At 42.1% G+C, this 24,263-nt stretch overlaps 1 protein-coding gene across 5 annotated transcripts in view; it reads right to left on the bottom strand.

Moving 5' to 3' along the window:
• The window catches only part of mcf2la (mcf.2 cell line derived transforming sequence-like a), a 324,509-nt gene that overhangs the window by 284,080 nt on the left and 16,166 nt on the right, over positions 1-24,263 (bottom strand). The gene's annotated exons all lie outside the window — the stretch shown is intronic.

Genomic DNA, 24,263 nt, shown 5'->3' with positions numbered 1-24,263 from the left:
GTCCTAACAAAAAATAACAGAATGTGCCAATTCACAGCATAAAAATGATATCAATTTATTATTTTTAAAGTCGTGGCTCAGTAGAAAAATAACGGCAGATTTTATATCCTCTGCCATGTCCAATAAGTCAGAATGTCAGCTGTCTACGAGTTAGCTAAAGGTGTAACAGAGAAATTATCTATATACTAACAGCAACATCTATGGCAACAGGTGGAAGAATATGAAATATGAGATTCCAAGAACTCAAGAAGCAAAGATTTCATGGCTGGAAGAGACAGACGAGGACGAAATGAGAACGAGGACTATAATCCAAACGCATTAGTCAAGCAGACATTATATGCTGTCCATTATGAGCGCTATTCCTCTTCAGCACTTACAACCAAGCATCAACAGCAATGATTGGAGTCAACGGAACTAACTTATGAAGGATGTCTGAAGTGAAAATATTTAAGAAATAAAAATATTGTGTCAAGGCTTTTTAATATATCTACATCATATTGCTGCAGACTGCATATAAAATCAAAAGATAAAGCGGCAAATGCCTTGAAGCCACAACAAAAGTGGTGTGGATGTTTTCTCTTAGGACTGAGGAGAGATGGTGGCATCTTTAGTGACACAGTTCTGTCAGGCATAATAACAAGAATGACAATGAGTTATCATGCAGGCTACAGGATGAGAACTTCAAAGCTGCAGTGTACGGTAAGAATGTTTATATTACAAAAATGTCTGCTTTATCGTGTCAGTGTCCAGACTAGGGTGATAGAGAACAGTCTTTTATCTTTTCATTTTTGTCACACCTCAATTGGTGACTGACTTCCTGTGTGTGTGCGCGAGTATAACCCTGTGATGTACTGGCTCGCCATCTAAGGCTGTTTTTGCCTTGTGCACCCCCCAATGCAGTTAAGACAGACTCTGTTCCCTAAAACTTAAATGAGTAAGGCGGACTTGAGAATGTTATGTAAAATAAAAAATATCACAGGGCCATTTGTCATTATGTGTCACCAGTGCTAGAGCCACTTAGTAGCTGTCACCCACTCACAGAATTATCCCAATCTGTTAGCAGTTTGCTTCTCATTTACTTATGCCGAGTTGGTCTGTAATCTGAATGCTAGCAAATTTGAATGCATACACCCTGAAAATTTAAAGAGAAATGTCACGATACTCATTTCTGTGAGAAATTAATGAGAAAAATTGTAAGCCATTAATCAAAAAGGACACAGGGTTACATCGGGGCCACAGGCGTGGGACTTCAGGGCTCAGCCCTATTGGGCTCCTGGGCCATCACCAGGTGGAGCTGCACGGCTTAACAAGCTTGTGTGGGTGGCAACGCAGCCACACCTGGAAGTGCAGCCTGAATTAGGTTCATTATCACCTGAAGCACTTCTGGGTGGGCTATAAGAAGAGAAGGCAGCCACTACTCGAGGCGCCAGAGTCGGGAGGAGGAGGAGGACGAAGCTGCCCAGGAGTAGTGGAGGAAGAAGTGTGTTTTGGTTTCACTTTGGGTGTGTTTGTGCGGGATTGTGTTGAGTCGGTGGGACACGTGGAAGACGTGCCTCACGGCCGAAGAAAAATAAAAGCACTTTTTCTTTGATTTGAACACATGCCTACATTGTCAGTCTGTGTCGGGTCGGGCGCCTATATATCGCCTTTCACAAATGTTTGTTTACTTCTTCAAGCATCTCAGCATTTAAAGTTATGGATAAATATTAAAGCCAAGATGATAATTTATAATGTGTCAGAGGTCTATGACTAATACACTCTTTTAAGTCATGTAAAATAATTTAAAACTGACTTGCAAATTGAAGGTTTAAAGGACTTGTTGGGAAAATTGGCAAGGGAAAATGTATTTTAGTTTTGGGCCTTAATTGAATTTTGAATATATAGTGTGTGTTGTGTTCTACCAAAAAGAATAGAGACTAATGAAATCATATCTCAGTTAAGTGGGAAGTAAGAAATGATATTTTAGTTTGAGAATGAAAGAGATGGAACTATAGTTTCATAAATATAGGCCACTGAGCATGACTTTTGTACTGGGATCAGAACATAAATGGATAATGTGTAATGGTTTTAGAAACAGTCACTCCAGTTAGACTACCCAAGTTTACCTCTTCAGGTGGTAGTTATAGCCCTTGCTTGACAGTGCGATATTAAACATTACTTTTTAGTGAAATTGTGAGATTTTATTGCCTGTTCCAATGTAGTAATTTCACTTAGGGAAAGCTGCCCTTGTAACCACAACTTCCTTCATTTGTTCTTTAATTGCAACCACATCTTCTTCAAGGCAGGTGATCTCAGGTTCCATGTTTAATATATCAGGGTAACTCATGACTCCCTTGGTATGTAATAAGATGACTTACTGTGAGTAAGTAGGGGGTTTTGACCAGGAGATAAACATGCAACAGGGAAAAAGCCAGGACAAATCCAGAAGAGCAATTAGAAATGGGCAACCAAAACATGAGGGACAAACCAGAATCCAAATCAGAGGAGAGATGAGTTTGAAACCAATAAGGAACCTAGAACTAGACCTACTTCAGAAAGAAACTACGCTAAAGTTTTTTTGTACTTTGAATCAAACTGAGGAGAAAACACAAGTCAGAACCGCTGCCAGATTTATACCTCACTGCCAGAGAGACCACGGGCTGCAATGAACATAGAAACATGATGTGAATCCCAATCAGGTAAACATTAGAACATCAGAACACTCTTGACGACAACAGGTCATTCAACCCAACAAAGCTCGCCAGTCCTATCCACTTATTTCTTCGAAAAAAACATCAAGTTGAGTTTTGAATGTCCCTAAAGTCCTACTGTTTACCACAGTACTTGGTCGCTTATTCCAAGTGTCTATCGTTCTTTGTGTAAAGAAAAACTTCCTAATGTTTGTGTGAAATTTACCCTTAACAAGTTTCCAACTGTGTCCACATGTTCTTGATGAACTCATCTTAAAGTCATCATCGCGATCCACTGGACTAATTCCCTTCATAATTTTAAACACTTCAGTCAGGTCTCCTCTTAATCTCCTGTTGTTTAAACTGTAAAGGCTCAGCTCTTTTAATCTTTCCTCATAACTCATCCCCTGTAGCCCTGGAATCAGCCTAGTTGCTCTTCTCTGGACCTTTTCTAGCGCAGCTATGTCCTTTTTGTAGCCTGGAGACCAAGGTAAACTTTTTCTTCTTCTTCTGGCTGCTCCCATTTAGGGGTTGCCACAGTGGATCATCCACTTCCATCCTACCTGTCTTTTGCACCATTTTCTGTCAAACCGACTGCCTTCATGTCCTCCCTCACCATATCCTTAAACCTTCGTTTTAACCTTCCTCTTGTCTGATGGTTCCATCATTAACATTCTTTTCCCAATGTTCCCCTCATCTCTCCTCTGCACATGCTCAAACCATCTCAATCTAGCCTCTCTCACTTGTCACCAAACTGTCGTACCTGTGTTCTCCCTCTAATATACTCATTCCTAATCCTGTTTACCCTCATTTCTCTGAGAAAATATTGTAGCATTGTTAACTTTGCCTCCTGTCTTTTCATCAGTGCCACCATCTACAAACCATACACCACAGCTGGTCTCGTTACTATTTTATAGACCTTCCCTTTCACTCTTATAGGTGCTCTTCTATCACAAATCACTCCCGCTACTCTTCTTCCCCAAGTTCAACCTGCCTGCACTCTTTGTCACCTTTCTGCTGTACTCTCCATTGCTTTGGACTGTTGAACCCAAGTATTTTATTTTCATCTGCCTTCATCACCTCTTCTCCTTGCAGTCGCACCCTTCCACCACCTTCCCTCTCATACACGGCATGTACTCTGCCTTACACCTACCGACTTGCATTCCCCTTTTCTCCAGTGCATACCTCCACCTCTCCAGGTTCACCTCAACCTGCTGGCTACTCTCACTACAAATCACTAAGTCATCCATGAATATCATAGTCCTTGGAGACTCCTGTCTGACCTCATCTGTCAACCTGTCCATCACCATTCCAAACTGGAAAGGGCTCAGAGCTGATCCTTGATATAATTCCACTCTCTCTTTCAACCAGGTTCTCATTCCTCCTGCACACCTCTCCACAGTCACATTGTCCTCATACATATTCTGCACGACCATCACATACTTTTCTTCTACTCCCGACTTCCTCATACAGCACCATAACTCCTCTCTTGGCACCCTGTCATACGCTTTCTCCAAATCCACAAACACGCAATGCAATTCCTTCTGACCTTCTCTGTACATCTCCATCAACACTCAAAGCAAACATTGCAACTGTTGTACCCTTTCCTGGCATGAAACCATATTGCTGCTCACAGATCACCACCTCTCCCCTCAGCCTAGCATCCATCACTCTTTTCTAAATCTTCATAGTGTGGCTGATCATCATTATACCCCTGTAGTTACTGTAGCTCTATAACAAAAGACGAATTAAAAAATAAACTTTGTCAAAATAATAAAAAATGGTTTGAAACCCCAAAAGATGTCCACTTAATGATAAAAAATTACAAATAAAACAATGTTTTATATCATAGTTAGACAGAATACTTTAACAGTGACTTGTTTGACCAAAAGTAGTGGGTTTGAAGGAATATTCAAAAAATAGTTGTAAGGCTTGTTAAAAACTAAAAAGCAACAACAGTTTGTCAGTGATAAAGGACTCACAGTGACTTTACACTACAGTGCTACTGTTTCTAGTTGTACTAACTAAGGAATGGAAGCTACAGTATGTCATGATTACAGAGTATAACTCAAGTCTCTGAATCTAAATGACTGAGAAGGCAAAGACACAACAAGCAATGCTTTTACTCTGCTGTATTTATTTTTAGTTGTTGAGGATTTGCAATTAAGTATGGTATTTAGATTAATGCTAAACCAGGACATATCTCAGCTCAACCACCTTTCATTCTGTAAAGTACTTTCCTGCATCTCTGTGCTTTTGACATTTGTGCTTAAATTATTTGACATATTTTTTGCCCATCTATATTCCACTCTTTTTAAGATTCTCTTGTAACTTTTATGTTTCTGACCATGTGTGCTGATTTATTCAACTTGGTTCAAATTATTTTGTTTAATATTGTTCACTAAGTGCACAGACAGAGTGCTGTAAGAAGTTCACGGCTAGACACTAATACAAACTTCACAATTTTCACTAATTGGTAACACTTTAGGTACTGCAAACATGCATCTATTACTCATTTACTCTTATGTAACAAGACTTTAACAAAGGCTTCTTTTGTGTTAATAACACTTATAAAGCATCAGTGTGGTCTACTAAAATAACTTGGAATGGTCAGAGGTGGCTTAAGTGAGACATATTTCTCTTGATGTTGCGTGCTTTAGTATAACACCTGTAGAAAAGACTGTAAATTATCATGCCCACCAGAGGGACGCCAATCTTCTTCTTTTTTTTGGCTGTTCCTGTTAGGGGTTACCGCATCTTTTTCCATAACCCTGTCCGTGTCATCTTGCTCTGTCACACCCATCACCTGCATGTCTTCTCTCACCACATCCATGAACCTTCTCTTAGGCCTTCCTCTTGCCTGGCAGCTCTATCCTTAGCATCCTTCTCCCAATATACCCAGCATCCCTCCTCTGCACATTTTCAAACCAATGCAATCCCATCTCTCTGACTTTGTCTCCAAACCATCCCACCTGAGCTGACCCTCTAATGTCCTCATTTCTAATCCTATCCATCCTCATCACATCCAGTGCAAATCTTAGCATCTTTAACTCTGCCACCTCCAGCTCTGTCTCCTGCTTTCTGGTCAGTGCCACTGTCTCCAACCCATATAACATACCTGGTCTCACTACCATCCTGTAGACCTTCCCTTTCACTCTTTCTGATAACCGTCTGTCACAAATTACTCCTGACACTCTTCTCCACCCATTCCACCCTGCCTGCACACTCTTCTTCACTTCTCTTCCACAATCCCCGTTACTCTGTATTGATGATCTCAAGCATCCTCACCATTCCACTAACCTTCCTCTCATGTACAACCCCAATTCCAATGAAGTTGGGACGTTGTGTAAAATGTAAATAAAAACAGAATACAATGATTTGCAAATCCTTTTCAACCTATATTCAATTGAATACACTACGAAGACACGATATCAAATGTTCAAACTGATAAACTTCATTCTTGTTTTGTAAATCTTCACTCATTTTGAATTTGATGCCTGCAACACGTTCCAAAAAAACTGGGACAGGGGCAGCAAAAGACTGGGAAAGTTGAGGAATGTTCAAAAAACACCTGCTTTGAACATTCCACAGGTAAACAGGTTCATTGGAAACAAGTGTTTGTCATGATTGGGTATAAAAGGAGCATCCCCAAAATGCTCAGTCGTTCACAAGCAAGGATGGGGCGAGGTTCACCACTTTGTGAACAACTGCGTGGGCAAATAGTCCAGCAGTTTAAGAACAACGTTTCTCAACATACAATTGCGAGGAATCTAGGGATTTCATCATTTACTGTCCATAATATCATCAAAAGATTCAGAGAATCTGGAGAAATCTCTGCACGTAAGCAGCAAGGCCAAATACCAACACTGGACGCCCATGACCTTCGATTCCTCAGGCGGCACTGCATTAAAAACTGACATCATTCTGTAAAGGATATTACCACGTGGGCTCAGGAATACTTCAGAAAACCATTGTCAGTTAACACAATTTGTCGCTACATCTACAAGTGCAAGTTAAAACTCTACCATACAAAGCGAAAGCCATATATCAACAACACCCAGAAACGGCGGCAGCTCCTCTGGGACCGAGCTCATCTGAGATGGACTGACGCAAAGTGGAAAAGTGTGCTGTGGTCTGACAAGTCCACAATTCAAATTGTTTTCGGAAATCATGGACGTCGTGTCCTCCGGGCCAAAGAGGAAAAGGACCATCCAGATTGTTATCAGCGCAAAGTTCAAAAGCCAGCATCTGTGATGGTATGGGGGTGTATTAGTGCCCATGGCATGGGTAACTTGCACATCTGTGAAGGCACCATTAATGCTGAAAGGTACATACAGGTTTTGGAGCAACATATGCTGCCATCCAACCGACATCTTTTTCAGGGACGTCCTTGCTTATTTCAGCAGGACAATGTGAAGCCACATTCTGCATGTGTTACAACAGCATGGCTTCGTAGTAAAAGAGTGCGGGTACTAGACTAGCCTGCCTGCAGTCCAGACCTGTCTTCCATTGAAAATGTGTGACGCATTATGAAGCGCAACATACGACAACGGAGACCCCGGACTGTTGAGCAACTGAAGTTGTACATCAAGCAAGAATGGGAAAGAATTCCACCTACAACCTTCAACAATTAGTGTCCTCAGTTCCCAAACACTTATTGAGTGTTGTTAAAAGGAAAGGTGATATAACACAGTGGTAAACATGCCCCTGTCCCAGCTTTTTGGAACGTGTTGCAGGCATCAAATTCAAAATGAGTGAAGAGTTGCAAAACAACAATAATGTTTATCAGTTTGAACATTCGATATCTTGTCTTTGTAGTGTATTCAATTGAATATAGGCTGAAAAGGATTTGCAAATCATTGTATTCTGTTTTTATTTATGTTTTACACAATGTCCCAACTTCATTGGAATTGAGGTTGTACACACATGTATTCTGTCTTGTTCCTACTGACCTTCGCCAATAAATGTTAGAAATGAAAAGATAAATTTTAACTTGGTTGATTAATTATCAGTCTTGTCTTTGGCAATGCCGGTAGCTAATCAAATAATTTGGCAAGGGTCCTAATTTATTTACCTTACCTTTCTCTGTTATAGGAGGTGGTCTTTGACCTTGAGATTTATATCTAGGTAACTGAAGCCCACTTGTTTTAGCAAAAAGAAGAACACAATTTATTAACAAACACAAAGATTAAAGAAATATGATAACTGCATATATATGTTGACATATAAGATGTGACACAGACAAACATATTATATGCTGTGGGTGGTTGTTTACTTGCTATTTAGAGTTTTAATTCCTCTTACGACACAGATAAATAGTTTTACAATACCAAGTCTTTAAAGATGATGTCCGATGTCATGTGGAGTTGTTGCTTTATTGCACCTCTGTGTTCAAGTGGAGGACTCTTCTTGTGTTGGAGTCCACTTTATCTCTTTGTTGCATGGTCCTTTGTTTGTGGCATGCCGTGCTTTCCTCATTTAGGCCCTTTGCTAAACTGTCTGCAACTTCACAGGAAAGAGCGTTACTCTTTTCTGGCACAAGAGTTCAGATGCTGAAGTTCCCATCTTGAAGTAGTGGCTCTTTCTAAGCCTTTTCAGCCCACTGGCCCACAGCTTGGCTTGCAGAGAGATTGTCAATTTCTGATCCACAAAGAGAAATAGGTTGTCCAGTACTCTGCTCCCCAAGCAGAAAACAACTCATCAGCTTTTAGTTTCATTGAGAACTTTCAAAAGGTAATTTTGCAGAGTGAGAGTAACGCTCCTGTAGAATTTTTCTTGGGAGTTTCCTTGAGAGAGCGACCTGAGAGAGCTACAGCGTGTCCCCAGAATCTTCACAATGGTGCAGGGAGTTTATGGGAAAGTATAACTTCTCTTGATTTAATTAATGTCACGTCCAATTACAAAATCAGTGTCTCCTTATAGGCACTCTCTTTTGTCCATCAGAGTTGTCCTTCATTGAATTATAGCTCATTGCTTTTGCATGAGTCCACTTTAGATCTTCTGACTCAAGATGTCTGCGGAAGAGCCTCTGGAGAGATGTCAGTCCAACTCTGATTCACACCTTTGTTATCAGATGAAGTCCAGGAAGATCCTGATACGACCTGGAGTTCAGTCACTTAGTTTGGAATGTAAGTGAGAAAGCGCAGCTGAATGTCTGCTAAATCTGCTACCTTAACAGGCCCTGTGTGCCAATAAAGCCTAGCAGAGTGGGCAATTCCCACTTTTTCCTACACACCTGTGAATTCTTCATATCCATAAGTCGTTTAATGAGTGTATAAAAGGCTCCTAACATGCCATACTGCATAGAGATAAATGATTACTGATGCTTTATAAGCATAATTAGGGCCAGAGGAAGTCTTTGTTAAGGTCTTGTTACATAAGAGTAATTGAGTAATAGATGCATTTTTGTAATACCTAAATTAATGTGTTACCTGCTAATTAAATTAAAAGCACACACAAAGACAATGATTTGTTTAAACGGACAGGAAAACAAAGTGGTTTGAAACTGATTAACATAAGTGGAACCCAGCAAAATCTTTCCATTAACTAATTGTTTATTGATTATTCCATATATTTGCTTTTTTGTTGTTTGATCTAATTATTTTTGGCCAAACCTGACCTACCTATATGTTTACTCCATCCAGGTAGCTCTCTTCTAGTAATTGATCCAAGATTGAATTAGCTGTGCAGTCATCCAAGGTTGGCTCTCTGATTTATTTTAAGATAAAAGCCTCACACTGTACCCAAGAATTGACAGATGATATCCATTGGGAATCCTAAGGACTACAATTGGTCTCTGCATTCTACTTAAAGATGTGCTTGATCAGTATTACCATACAGATTTAATGTTAAATTGAGATGAATGTTTGGATTCTTTGTTCTTAAGTGTTACATGCTATAATCTCTCTTCTAATATTTCACAAAGCACTAATAAAAATAACAGATAATCGAACTACTAATATCTTCTTCTTCTTCTTTCAGCAGCTCCCATTAGGGGTTGCCACAGCGGATCATCTTCTTTCATATCTTTTCTGTCCTCTGCATCTTGTTCTGTTACACCCATCACCTGCATGTCCTCTCTAACCACATCCATAAACCTTCTCTTAGGCCTTCCTCTTTTTCTCTTGCCTGGCAGCTCTATCCTTAGCATCCTTTTCCCAATATACCCAGCATCTCTCTTCTGCACATGTCCAAACCAACGCAATCTCGACTCTCTGACTTTGTCTCCCAACCGTCCAACTTGAGCTGACCCTCTAATGTCCTCATTTCTAATCCTGCCCATCCTCATCACACCCAGTGCAAATTTTAGCATCTTTAACTCTGTCACCTCCAGCTCTGTCTCCTGCTTTCTGGTCAGTGCCACTGTCTCCAGCCCATATAACACAGCTGGTCTCACTACTGTCCTGTACACCTTCCCTTTCACTCTTGCTGATACCCATCTGTCACAAATCACTCCTGACACTCTTCTCCACCCATTCCATCTTGCCTGCATTCTCTTCTTCACCTCTCTTCCACAATCCCTATTACTCTGTACTGTCGATCCCAAGTATTTAAACTCATCCACCTTCGCCAACTCTGCTCCCTCATCCTCACCATTCCACTGACCTCCCTCTCATTTACACACATGTATTCTGTCTTGGTGGTCTTGGTGGTCCTAATGACTTTCATTCCTCTCCTCCCTAGGGCAGGGTCTCCTCAACCTGCTCCCTACTATCGCTACAGATCACAATGTCATCAGCAAATAGCATAGTCCACGGGGACTCCTGTATAATCTCATCTGTCAACCTGTCCATCACCATTGCAAATAAGAAAGGGCTCAGAGCTGATCCCTGATGTAATCCCACCTCCGTCACTCTTTTACCTCAGACCTCACCAGTGTCACTTCCCTCGTACATATCCTGTACAACTCTTATATACTTCTCTGCCACTCCCAACTTCCTCATACAATACCACAACTCCTATCGAGGAACCCTGTCATATGCTTTCTCCAGGTCCACAAGGACACAATGCAACTCATTCTGGCCTTCTCTATACTTCTCTATCAACATCCTCAGAGCAAACATCACATCTGTGGTGCTCTTTCTTGGCATGAAACCAAACTGCTGCTCATTAATCATCACCTCACTTCTTAATCGAGCTTCCACTACTCTTTCCCATAACTTCAAACTGTGGCTTATCAATTTTATCCCCCTGTAGTTACTGCAGTCCGGCACATCCCCCATATTCTTAAATATCGGTACCAGTACAGTTCTTCTCCACTCCTCAGGCATCCTCTCACTTTCCAAGAGTCCATTAAACAATCTGGTTAAAAACTCCACTGCCATCTCTCCTAAACACCTCCATGCTTCCACAGGTATGTCATCTAGACCAACAGCTTTTCCATTTTTCATCCTCTTCATAGCTGACAGCAGGCAGAAGTAGCAGGATGAATTCTGACATGTTCAGAGCTAGACTATCTGCTCAGATTCAGCCAAATGCTGCAAAACTGATAGGATGACGCTTCACAATACAGATATTCAATGAGCCGAAACATAGTGCGAAAGCAAACCAAGTGCTTTTCAATGCAAAGAAGTGGAATATTCTTCAATGGCTAAGTCTTTTCTAAACCGCTCATACAAGTCTACACTTTAATCACATCTTGATTGCTTAGTTTCAGATCTATTGTGGTGGTGTACAGAGCCAAAATTATGAAAATTGTGTTTTTGTCCAAATACTTATGGACCTCACTGTATTTGAAAAAGTAAATACAACCAGTAAAGTGTGTTTTTGTTTTTAAAATATGTGGACATATCAAAATTTAGCCTTCGTTTAAACACTCTCTGTAGATAAAGGTGTTATAACAACATCACATTTAAATTTTCGAGTCTATTGTATAATTTACAATATATACTTGCGTATAAGTCGGTGGTCTTGAAACCCTAAAAATCTATCATAAAATCAGACCCCGACTTATACGCCCATTCAAAAAGGCGACACTTATTTATTTTTTTTAATATCTTCTTGCCTCCTCCAATTTCTCATCAGTTTCTCAGACACATCAAATTTTGCTGCATCAGCGTAGTTACCAATTTCTTTCGCCACAGCAACGACTTTTAATTTAAAACCAGCTTCATATTTTCTTCTGATTGAACGCTCCATCATAGATAAGAAATGCTCTTACGATAAAGGTGTATGAGGGTGTGAGATACAAAAAACACTAAAGAGTGCAAACGTCCATCCATCCATCCATTTTCTTCCGCTTATCCGAGGTCGGGTCGCGGGGGCAGCAGCTTGAGCAGAGATGCCCAGACTTCCCTCACCCCGGCCACTTCTTCTAGCTCTTCCGGGAGAATCCCGAGGCGTTCCAAGGCCAGCCGGGAGACATAGTCCCTCCAGCGTGTCCTGGGTCTTCCCCGGGGCCTCCTCCCGGTTGGACGTGCCCGGAACACCTCACCAGGGAGGCGTCCAGGAAGCATCCTGATCAGATGCCCGAGCCACCTCATCTGACTCCTCTCGATGCGGAGGAGCAGCGGCTCTACTCTGAGCCCCTCCCGGATGACTGAGCTTCTCACCCTATCTTTAAGGGAGAGCCCAGACACTCTGCGGAGGAAACTCATTTCAGCCGCTTGTATTCGCGATCTCGTTCTTTCGTTCACTACCCATAGCTCATGACCATAGGTGAGGGTAGGAACATAGATCGACTGGTAAATTGAGAGCTTTGCCTTATGGCTCAGCTCCTTTTTCACCACGACAGACCGATGCAGAGCCCGCATCACTGCGCACGCCGCACCGATCCGCCTGTCGATCTCACGCTCCATTCTTCCCTCACTCGTGAACAAGACCCCAAGATACATGAACTCCTCCACTTGAGGCTGGATCTCGCTCCCAACCCTGAGAGGGCACTCCACCCTTTTCCGGCTGAGGACCATGGTCTCGGATTTGGAGGTGCTGATTCCCATCCCAGCCGCTTCACACTCAGCTGTGAACCGATCCAGAGAGAGCTGAAGATCACGGCCTGATGAAGCAAACAGGACAACATCATCTGCAAAAAGCAGTGACCCAATCCTGAGTCCACCAAACCGGACCCCCTCAACGCCCTGGCTGCGCCTAGAAATTCTGTCCATAAAACTTATGAACAGAATCGGTGACAATGGGCAGCCCTGGCGGAGTCCAACTCTCACTGGAAACGGGTTTGACTTACTGCCGGCAATGCGGACCAAGCTCTGACACCAGTTGTACAGGGACCGAACCGCCCTTATCAGGGGGTCCGGTACTCCATACTCCCAGAGCACCCCCCACAGGATTCCCCGAGGGACATGGTCGAACGCCTTTTCCAAGTCCACAAAACACATGTAGACTGGTTGGGCGAACTCCCACGCACCCTCCAGGACCCTGCTAAGGGTGTAGAGCTGGTCCACTGTTCCGCGACCAGGACGAAAACCACACTGTTCCTCCTGAATCCGAGGTTCGACTATCCGACGGACCCTCCTCTCCAGAACCCCCGAATAGACTTTTCCAGGGAGGCTGAGGAGTGTGATCCCTCTGTAGTTGGAACACACCCTCCGGTCCCCCTTCTTAAAGAGGGGGACCACCACCCCGGTCTGCCAATCCAGAGGCACTGTCCCTGATGTCCATGCGATGTTGTAGAGACGTGTCAACCAAGACAGCCCTACAACATCCAGAGCCTTTAGGAACTCCGGGCGTATCTCATCCACCCCCAGGGTCCTGCCACCAAGGAGTTTTTTGACCACCTCGGTGACCTCAGTCCCAGAGATGGGGGAGCCCACCTCCGAGTCCCCAGGCTCTGCTTCCTCATTGGAAGACATGTTATTGGGATTGAGGAGGTCTTCGAAGTACTCCCCCCACCGACCCACAACGTCCCGAGTCGAGGTCAGCAGCGCACCATCCCCACCATATACAGTGTTGACACTGCACTGCTTCCCCCTCCTGAGACGCCGGACGGTGGACCAGAATCTCCTCGAAGCCGTCTGAAAGTCGTTCTCCATGGCCTCCCCAAACTCCTCCCATGCCCGAGTTTTTGCCTCAGCAACCACCAAAGCTGCATTCCGCTTGGCCTGCCGGTACCTATTATCTGCCTCCAGAGTCCCACAGGACAAAAGGGACTGGTAGGACTCCTTCTTCAGCTTGACGGCATCCCTCACTGCCGGTGTCCACCAACGGGTTCGGGGATTGCCGCCACGACAGGCACCGACCACCTTACGGCCACAGCTCCGGTCAGCCGCCTCAACAATAGAGGCACGGAACATGGCCCATTCGGACTCAATGTCCCCCACCTCCCTCGGGACATGGTCAAAGTTCTGCCGGAGGTGGGAGTTGAAGCTACTTCTGACAGGGGGCTCTGCCAGACGTTCCCAGCAGACCCTCACAACACGTTTGGGCCTACCAGGCCTGATAGGCATCCTCCCCCACCATCGAAGCCAACTCACCACCAGGTGGTGATCAGTTGACAGCTCCGCCCCTCTCTTCACCCGAGTGTCCAAGACATGTGGCCGCAAGTCCGACGACACGACCACAAAGTCGATCATCGAACTCAGGCCTAGGGTGTCCTGGTGCCAAGTGCACATATGAACACTCCTATGCTTGAATATGGTGTTCGTTATGGACAATCCGTGACGAGCACAGAAGTCCAATAACAAAACACCACTCGGGTTCAGATCGGGGGGGCCAATCCTCCCAATCACGCCCTTCCAGGTCTCACTGTCATTGCCCACGTGAGCATTGAAGTCTCCCAGAAAAAAAAATGTACAGGCTCCAAGTCGGGGGGCAATAAGTATACCCACACCCGCTCGGCGCCTCTCACCGGGGGCAACTCCAGAGTGGTAGAGAGTCCAGCCCCTCTCAAGGAGATTGGTTCCAGAGTCCAAGCTGTGCGTCGAGGTGAGCCCGACTATATCTAGCCGGAACCTCTCAACCTCGCGCAGAAGCTCAGGCTCCTTCCCCTTCAGAGAGGTGACATTCCACGTCCCAAGAGCCAGCTTCTGTAGCCGAGGATCGGACCGCCAAGGTCCCGCCTTGAGTGCAAACGTCACTTCGGAAATAGTTTGGGTATTACCGTGTGGTCACGTAGGCACAACAGAAAGAAAAAAATGGCTGTGTGCTCCGTGGTTACTTTCTCAGATGGGCGTTAGAATATCGTAATCTCTTGGACCAATAGCGTGAGTCTTCCGCATTTGACTTGTATGACCGACATTATAAAATACCAGAAATTATACGGTAAAAATCAAGCCCCGACTTATCTGCGGGAGAAATTAAACGCGAGTACATACGGTATGTAAGTCTTGTCACACAAATCAGAGACAGGAGTCATAAAAGGTTTGAGGCAGCCACCTGTATAATGGTCCCTGGCTGCAAAAAGGGTAAATGGATAGCACTTGATGTACACAACTTGAGGTATTTTAAAACCAGCAAACAACAAAACAGTGTTCAAATTAAATAAAGTGCAGTGTATCAAAAGTCTTCTTTAAATAAATAATCCATTAAAACAAGTGAATTACTGGAGGTTAAAATCCATTAGTAAAAAAAAACAAGTCCTTTAAAGACAACACAAACGAGGATAAAACAATGGCTGGAAGCGGTCTCTTAAAATCAAAGGAACGGTGCCTTCTTCTTTCTACCTGGTGGCTCCCCTGCTTCTCCCATAGGGTTTCGTAACAGGGGAGTCACCTTATACCTGCAAGTACAGTTGTCTTCCACACTGGTCCAGTAGCCCTCCAATCCCTGGCTACGTCGGGCTCCATCCGGACCGACACTTGGGTTCCTTCCAAAGCGGCCAGGGTGCTCATGCTGGGGCTAAACCAGCCCAAAGCCTCCACAACTGCCACTGCCTTTCGACAGCCAGTCGTCTTCAATACTGGTCACTGGAGTGACTGCTTTCTTTAGCCCCACCGAGTGTAGGTCAAACACTCATCTGCATGGGTTCACCTCCCAGCTGCCTGCCTTTGCTCCATCAAATCTGCTCTCTCTCTTTCGCTCACTCTCCTCCACCGGTTTTCCTCTACCTGCTTCCTTCTCCATTAACCTCCCGTTCTTTCCTGTTCTCCCCCTATCCGCCTCGCGCTTCTATTTATCATGGGTACGTGGATCAGATGTGGCAATTAGCAGTTCCCGGGAACAATTACGGATGCGGACGACTCCTCACCTGTGCACTTAAGCTAGATCGGCCAAACATGCCACACCCCCTTGGGCAATTATTTATTTAAAAAGTGGCCTTTTTGACTTGAGTTGTGGACCTGCTACACCACACTGTCTAGTCGTTGTACGAGAAAACCCGTGTGCGAAATCGTGGATGAAGCCTTGTGGATATGGTTTCTTCAGGAACGTCGAAGAGGTACAGTACATACCTTAGAAATTTTTTTCTACATGAAAATAGGTATGCGTCGGATTAACCGGTCAAAACGGTCCAGTCCCGAGGTGGCTGGTTAAGAAGGATTGTACTGTACATGGTAAATAAACATTTGTATGTGTAAAAAGTAAGTGTACCCCACTGTATATTTATCACTACCTTAAATTATAATCAGGTGCACCAGATCAGCACATCATTAGAGAATAATTTATCTTAACCTGTTTTATTTAAACCTCAGATATGTAGTTTGGTTTGCCCTTTGTTGTTGCCTACATTGACAGATCTCTTTGAGGCCTTCAGAGTAAAGGTTATGAATGCCTACAAGTCTGGGAAAGGGTTTAAAAAGATCTCCAAACATTTGGAATTCAACCATTCCACTGCCTAGAAATCATCAAAAAGTGGAGAAGAATTCAAACTGCCAAACTGTCCAGACCAGGCCTTCTTAGAAAATTCAGGCCAAGAGCAGGACACAAGATGCTGAAGGACATCTCCATAACCCCCAAATTTCATCATGGGACCTACACCCATAGCTCTTGATATGTCCACATACGTTAAAAAAAAGAGGTGGCATGGGGTGTATCTTCCTTTTCACATGACTGTAAATAGTAGAAAATTCTAACAGATCCTGACACAACAAACTCCCAATGAATGTTGATTCAAGTGAGCGGCCTTTTCCTCAAGCACTTTTGCAAATACTGCTGTTCCTAATCTGGGAATCATGTTAGCCCGAATTTCTTTAATTTTAGAAGTGTGCTATTAGACTTTACGTCCAGCTAGATAGCAGGCGCACCAAACAAGTGACAACATGATCTAAAACTTTCAGCACCCGAACCAGTATTAGCTTTAGGCATAAACAGAACAAACATATAATTAAATATAAGACAGGGATATTACTTTCTAAGTTTCACAATGAACAGTGTAACCTTGTACTTGAAATATAACAGTATAACATTTCACAAAGCTACTTCACAACTGACTACACATTTATTCAAGTTATATGCTGCGTTCGCCTGATGGTTAGGATAATGAAACAAGACGCAGCTATGAACAACCAGAAGCAGGTGCTCAGGAGGAATTTTTATAGAGCTGAGAATTAACTTGGAGATGGAAAGTGTTGTCTTATTCTCAGCCTGTCTCGGCTAATCTCAGCTAATCTGTACTTCATTAACCAGAAGGACGGCAAATCAGGTAACCAAAACAAGAAGGAGAGTCAGAAAACACAAATTGACCAAAAGCCAGAAAATCACATAACTAATTTGGGTTAAGATCACTTGCTAATGCCATCACATGGCATTTTTTTTTAAATCAGCCTGACATTGGAATAAAAATAATACTAAACAAACATCTTATATAGTCTTAGAGTGACGGTGTCTCACCTAATTACATGACTAGCAGCTTGTTAAAGTCTTGTCTCTCTATTATAAAAAAAAATCTTGGCAGGGTGACGAGACGTGATCTTCTCGGAAGACAACTTGATGTCCAGCGAGAGACACTTTAACGTTACGCGAGACAAGGCAGTGAGACAGAAGGACAGCTGCTGTACAGGCTTTTAAATGATCGACGCGCAGAGTGACAAGCAGAACACGAACCTCGGCAGCAGGAGAACAAAGCCAGCAGCTGATCCATCCGCATCTCCTTAGCGTGCGTTCAGCTCCCCCCCTTCACAACGCGAGTGGGAAAGACGCGAAGTGGCAGGAGCGTAGCGCGCCTCCGGGGGCTTCAGCAAAGCAAGACACTTTGACGACACGCAAGACTAGACATTACAATCTTAGGAAGCAAAACCCATGAGACGGTGACTTTTGCACGTCACGCCCTACTTACAAACAATTTAAAGTAAGTTCACAGACATCTAACCTAGCAGTTGTTGGAATGCTTTTGGCAGACACACTTCAGGTGCTCCCAGCTCTTAAAACAACAACAAGCGACAAGCAGAACACGCAGCTCACCAGCAGCAGCAACAAGCCAGGAGATGATCGAAGTGGATCTCCTTAGTGGAAAAAGGACAGCTGCTGTACAGGCTTTTAAATGATCAATGCAAAGCACGACAAGCAGAACACGCAGCTCACCAGCAGCAGCAGCAGCAAAAGTTCAAAACTTTTTTTTCAAAACAGCTGATCCAACCGTATCTCCTTAGCGTACGTTCAGCCAATCCCCCTTCTAAGCCCCCACCGACATACCCCCCCCCCGCGCATTATACGTCCCGCAAGAAAGGGATGTAACCACGCCCAGGGAAGGAAAAAAGGGAGAAATATTGTTTTTACAAAAGTATTAAAGTAAAAGTGAAACTAATGCATATGTAACAATTCCCATGAAAATAATCTCTTTAAATTGTTTATCCGGTAAACCAAAGTAAATACAAGTAAATGAGCAATAGATGCATTTTTTGTAACTAAAGTGTGACCTGTAATGCAACTACCAAAATGACAAATTTAATAAACAATGAAAAAAAAAACACCACACAAGCAAAATTTCCAAAAAAATTTCTCAATAATTCATAATTCATTTTTACGGACACGGCATAACCTATAATTAATATTTAGAGAAACTTAAACTAGCATAATCATTTTTCCACCTAAAAATCCATTGCATGGTCTAGTAATTATTTTTTAAATATTCATTGCGTGGTCTAGTAATTATTAGAACTTTAGAACAATCTAGACGAGAAAAGGCCATTCAGCCAGTATTGTTTGTCAGTTTGCTTAAAAGAGCATTGGATTTTACAGTTTTTGATTCATTTGCCAAGTATTTGCATACTGATAATTTTAATATACAAAATAAATGTGAACATGATAGGTCTGGAAATTAAAGATGTGTTAAAGAGATGAGCAATTTTACAACAGACTAATAGAAATTTTCTGAATACAGAAATCAATATGCAGTCAGTAGTAATGTATCATCAGATGCCACTGCCAACCATGAATTTATTCCTCTTATTTAGTTACATAAAATAAAACTTATCTTTAATTCAACTCACATGGGGCCTATTTAAGATGGCAATTAAACCAACAAGCATTTCTATGAATATGTGGGAGGAAATTCAAAGTACCCAGAGGAAAATCTACGTATCTTATATATAGCAATGGTTTATTGTTCATCAAATCAAGTGAATCATAAAAAAGAACAAGATTTTTTAAACTTACCTGTTCTGTGGAGTCAAAATCTCCTTTTAAAAAACAGTTTTTTGGGTTTGACCAGGAAGATGGTTCTATTCAGACCTCCAGCTGAGAGAGAACATTCACTATGCAGTTGATGACATTTATCTAAATTCTGTTCCTAATACAGTAATATCATACCTCTGAGCTAAGCTTGCAAAAAAATAAAGTAACACATTGGTTCACACCTTTTCCAAAAGCAGAAAGAAGCATCAACTTGTTAACCCTGTACATTTTAGTAGTGCAAACTTATTTTTAGATATACTGAGTTAATGTATAGCTGAGCAGCATGCAAGCCAACAAATAAGACCATCATGCCTTGTGCTAATGTCAGACAGGCGCTTAGTAATGAAAGCAGTAGGTAAGGTTTTATCCATCATACCCTTCTTCGGGTCCATTAGGACCAGCTCAGTATCATTAAGTATGGCATTCAATTCTTCATGCACAGGTTTGGGGCGCAGGATTGGTCAATTGGAGGATTAGATGTAGAGGTGGGATGAAGGAGGAGGAGGAAGAAGAGGAAGAGATGGGCAGAAGGGGGTGGGGAACCATAGCCTATGAGAAACCTGAACATAGGCTGAAATAGAAGCAACCACCTTATTACACAGGGACTTAGTACAACAGAATAACAAATGAACAGTGATACAGATAATAAGGAAGAGTAAAACAAGTTTTAAAAATTTCCAACTAAAAGTCTGAATCATGGCGGTCACACACAGGATGACTTGCATCTGCGGCAGTATTGTGAATGTCAAGGAGAACATGATATGACATGTCCCCATGCAGTCTCCTTTTCTTGAGACTAAACAGTATGATATGTCCTTAACTCCTGGGATGAACCTGCTTCCTGTTCTTTACATAACTTCAAGTCTATTTTTGTTGTAGTGTCATCACCAGAACTGTACACAATACTCTAGATGTGGTTTCTCTAGTGCATCATATAATCCAAGCATAATGTCTCACAATTTATATTCAGCAGTTCATCTGTATCTATATATACTGTATAAAAGCCAAATACCACTGACTCACTCATCACGAAATCTCCCAAACCATGAGGACTTGGGACTTGAAATTTGGAATGTAGGTTACCCTTGGCCCATAGGTGCTCGCTAAGAAACGGTTTTAAAAATTTCATGGTCCAAGCGTGAAATTTCTTATAGTTTTTTTAGACCCGTTTGTATGTCTGTTCGCTTTTCACAAGAGAATAACTTAACGGAGTTAGATCAGGTTTTTTTTTCATTTTTTTCATTTTTTAACATACGCATCTACGACGTACTGTTGGAATAGTTTGCCACTAGAGTGCAAAATATTAATGTAATCCTCATTGATAATCTGTACGTGTAAAAATGGCACTGAGTAAACCTTATTCACTTGGCGGTTCTTTTATCGGGAACATGTTGTAAATCTTTGTGCCAGCCAATGTCTCCGTAAGGGAATAAAAGTGGGTAAACTATAGGATCGCAATTCATATTGAGTGTGGAAATCTGTTTACAGGAGTTGCATATGGGATAGATTCAAATGTCCCTTTCAGCAGGCGTTTCGCCATCTTCTCCAACGAAAATCGCTGCAATGTCGGGGCATTGTATCAGTAGCTTGCGCTGTGTCAAAAACATACAACTGTCAATATCCTGGGGAGGTAGAAGTGTTAGCGCATAGTGGAGAGATTTGGTGATAAATTTGCCCGTGTATTTTAAAACAGTATGGTCCGTGACCAGGAGGTTGAGTTATCTGTGCACCCATGGAAGCAAACGCTAGAGAAGAGTTGTATTCTCGAATGTGTTCATGATAATTTTTAGCTTCTGATGTTTGCTGTGTAAGAAGCTGTTGTAAAGACACAGGTGGCTCCCACAAAGGTGGTAAAGCTACTTTACCGTTGTGGCAGCACCTCGAGTACTTGTTGGATGTATTACGCTCAACAGGCCAGTATAGTGCTTGACATGGAAGACGACGAATAGGAATCAAGAAATGCCGTGTCGGCACCGGGACCGGTTTTGAAGTGGAAGCAAGATGAACCAGAAGAGAAATATATATAAGAGATATTTTTGCTAATGTTTTTGTTCCTGATGAAATGAGTTGTCTGCTTCCCCAGTGCAGCTGGCTGGGGATGATAGCTACTGTGCAGCAACTGGTTGTTTTGAAGTCCTTTGCACAAATCTCTGATGATACTGCTTCTCTGGAAAGTGTTCTTAGGATTTCAAACCAAGGCTTTTAATAAACCCTTTGCAACATATAGCACAGCACCATTGCGTCTAATGTGCCCTAAGGATGAAAACACCAGAGTGAGCCATGTTTGTTCAAATAATGCGATCATTCCCCTCTTTGAAACTTATGAGAATCCATTGGCTCCTACCACCTGACTTTGACTGCATTTCGACTTTCAACTGTGAGACTGAAAAAGAAAATAGTGTAGGAAGGTGCAACAACGTCTTCGTCATCAGTCCAAAGTTTCCTAAAGTGGAATCCTGAGCCTAGAAAAGTAAGACATGAAGGACTGAAACTGGACCTAATACAAAGTTTTGAAACACAGAAGATGACACCGAAAAGATCAATCCCTGTAGTCCTATTACCTACTAAGAGGGGCACTAAGAGAAAGGGTAAATGTCATGCAAGAAGAGAGTAATATATGAATATAAATTTAAATAGATATTAGAGGTACAGTGTGAATGTAAGAGTGTATGAGGATGGTATGCATATTGCTTAAAGGAAAGTTCAATCCAATAATGGATGAAGCATGGGCACACAGTCAGGCCCAGAGTTGAGTGAAAGCAACCATTCAAACAATAAGCGGACTGACTGGGTTTGCAAATACTGAGTCAAGAACACTGGTTTTAAGGATGGAAAAAAGCAAGGAACACCCTAACAGAGAAACAGAAAATCTAGCAATGTACAGAGCACATCTCTGCCTCACTTATTAACCTTGTATACAAACCCTGGGTCGCTAGTGACCCGTTATGTCATATTTACCGCTCTTAGTGAGTCACATGATGCAGTGTGGATACATGCATTGGGAATTAACACCTCAGAATGAAAATATGCACAGGAAAGATTTTCTAAATTGTTTATTTGTTTTCTGAAACATTGGTTTGTTAATGTTCTTCTGCTGTTGTTTCACGTTGCTATTTATTTGCTTTATCTACCATTATGATAGTTGTATATTATAATGTCATTTAAGAAATTGAAAGGATAGAAACAGTTTTAGAGAACACTCTTCTTCTAATGCTGAAACAGCTTGTTTATTGGCTACTGTAAACTGAACCTGGTCTGTTAATGTTTTTGTATTTGCCTAAGAATTATCTGAATAGTTGAATTAGTTTAAATTGTAAAAGCTCTGCAGCATTGTATACTTAAGGTACTGCTATAATCTATCTATATCTATCTATAATGCAAAACTGATGCTATAATGCACATATGGTTTTATAAGTTGTTACTACGTTAGCTCACATTTATGATGTCAGGAGTTAAAGCAACTGATTTTGGAAACATTATTTTAGTTTTATGAACCATAGATTATGACAAAGGACTCTATAAGATCAGTAAAAGAGCTGATTAATTATAGAGGAAAGAGAAATGAAAGAGCTGATCACACAGAAAACAGGAGAAGGGAAAAGTCAATCCAAGAATGCTCTGATTGACTTCTAACACTTCAAGCAACACAAGAAATGGACCATCTGGAAAAATCTAAACATCTAGCAGTATCAGGATATATTGGTGTTTATTGCCACACTGTATTTGGCTTTTGTTTATGCCATTTTCTATTTGATCTATAATAGATGCATAAATACATAATTTCCACCTTCCTTCTTTTGATCTGTATAACTGATTGAGATCACAGGAAGATGGAAGTGCTGAACTTCAGTATCAGACAGATTGTGCTAAGAGTATGGGAGATGAGTCATTTTGTTAAGGTCTACATAATAAATTTTGGTGTCACAACCCACTTCTTATCACATAGGAGTCTTCGTGACACATGGAAGGGTTCCCCTAGGTGATTTGAGTGTGACTGTAAGAGTTGGTAAGGTCAAGTGAAATCTGCAACTCACTACCATTATATACAGTCATATGAAAAAGTTTGGGAACCACTCTCAGCCTGCATAATAATTGACTCTCCTTTCAACAAAAAAAAGATAACAGTGGTATGTCTTTCATTTCCTAGGAACATCTGAGTACTGCGGTGTTTTCCGAACAAAGATTTTTAGTGAAGCAGTATTTAGTTGTATGAAATTATATCAAATGTGAAAAACTGGCTGTGCAAAAATGTGGGTCCCCTTGTCATTGTGCTGATCTGAATGCCTGTCACTGCTCAATGCTGATTACTTGCAACACCTAATTGGTTGGATTAGCTTGTTACGCCTTGAAGAACGTCATAGACAGGCGTGTCCAATCATGAGATATAAAGGTATTTAAGGTGGCCAATTGCAAATTGTGCTTCCCTTTGACTCTCCTCTGAAGAGTGACAGCATGGGATCCTCAAAGCAACTCTCCAAAGATCTGAAAACAAAGATTGTTGAGTCTCATGGTTTAGAGGAAGGCTACAAAAAGCCATCTCAGAGGTTTAAACTGTCAATTTCAACTGTAAGGAATGGAATCAGAAAATAGAAGGCCACAGGCACAGTTGCTGTTAAACCCAGCAGGTCTGGCAGGCCAAGAAAAATACAGGAGCGGCATATCTGCAGGATTGTGAGAATGGTTACAGACAACCCACAGATCACCTCCAAAGACCTGCAAGAACATCTTGCTGCAGATGGTGTATCTGTACATTGTTCTACAATTCAGCGCAATTTGTACAAAGAACATCTGTATGGCAGGGTGATGAGAAAGAAGCCCTTTCTGCACTCAGGCCACAAACAGTCGCTTGTTGTATGCAAATGCTCATTTAGACAAGCCAGATTCATTTTGGAACAGAGTGCTTTGGACTGATGAGACACAACTTGAGTTATTTGGTCATAACAAAAAGCACTTTGCATGGTGGAAGAAGAACACCACATTCCAAGAAAAACACCTGCTACCTACTGTCAAATTTGGTGGAGGTTCCATCATGTTGTGGGGCTGTGTGGCTAGTTCAGGGACTGGGGTCCTTGTTAAAGTCGAGGGTCGATGAAT

The sequence above is a fragment of the Erpetoichthys calabaricus genome, chromosome 4 (assembly GCF_900747795.2).
Source record: "Erpetoichthys calabaricus chromosome 4, fErpCal1.3, whole genome shotgun sequence".
Classification (NCBI taxonomy): Eukaryota; Metazoa; Chordata; class Cladistia; order Polypteriformes; family Polypteridae; genus Erpetoichthys; species Erpetoichthys calabaricus.
This window is presented reverse-complemented; position numbering and strand designations above follow the sequence as displayed.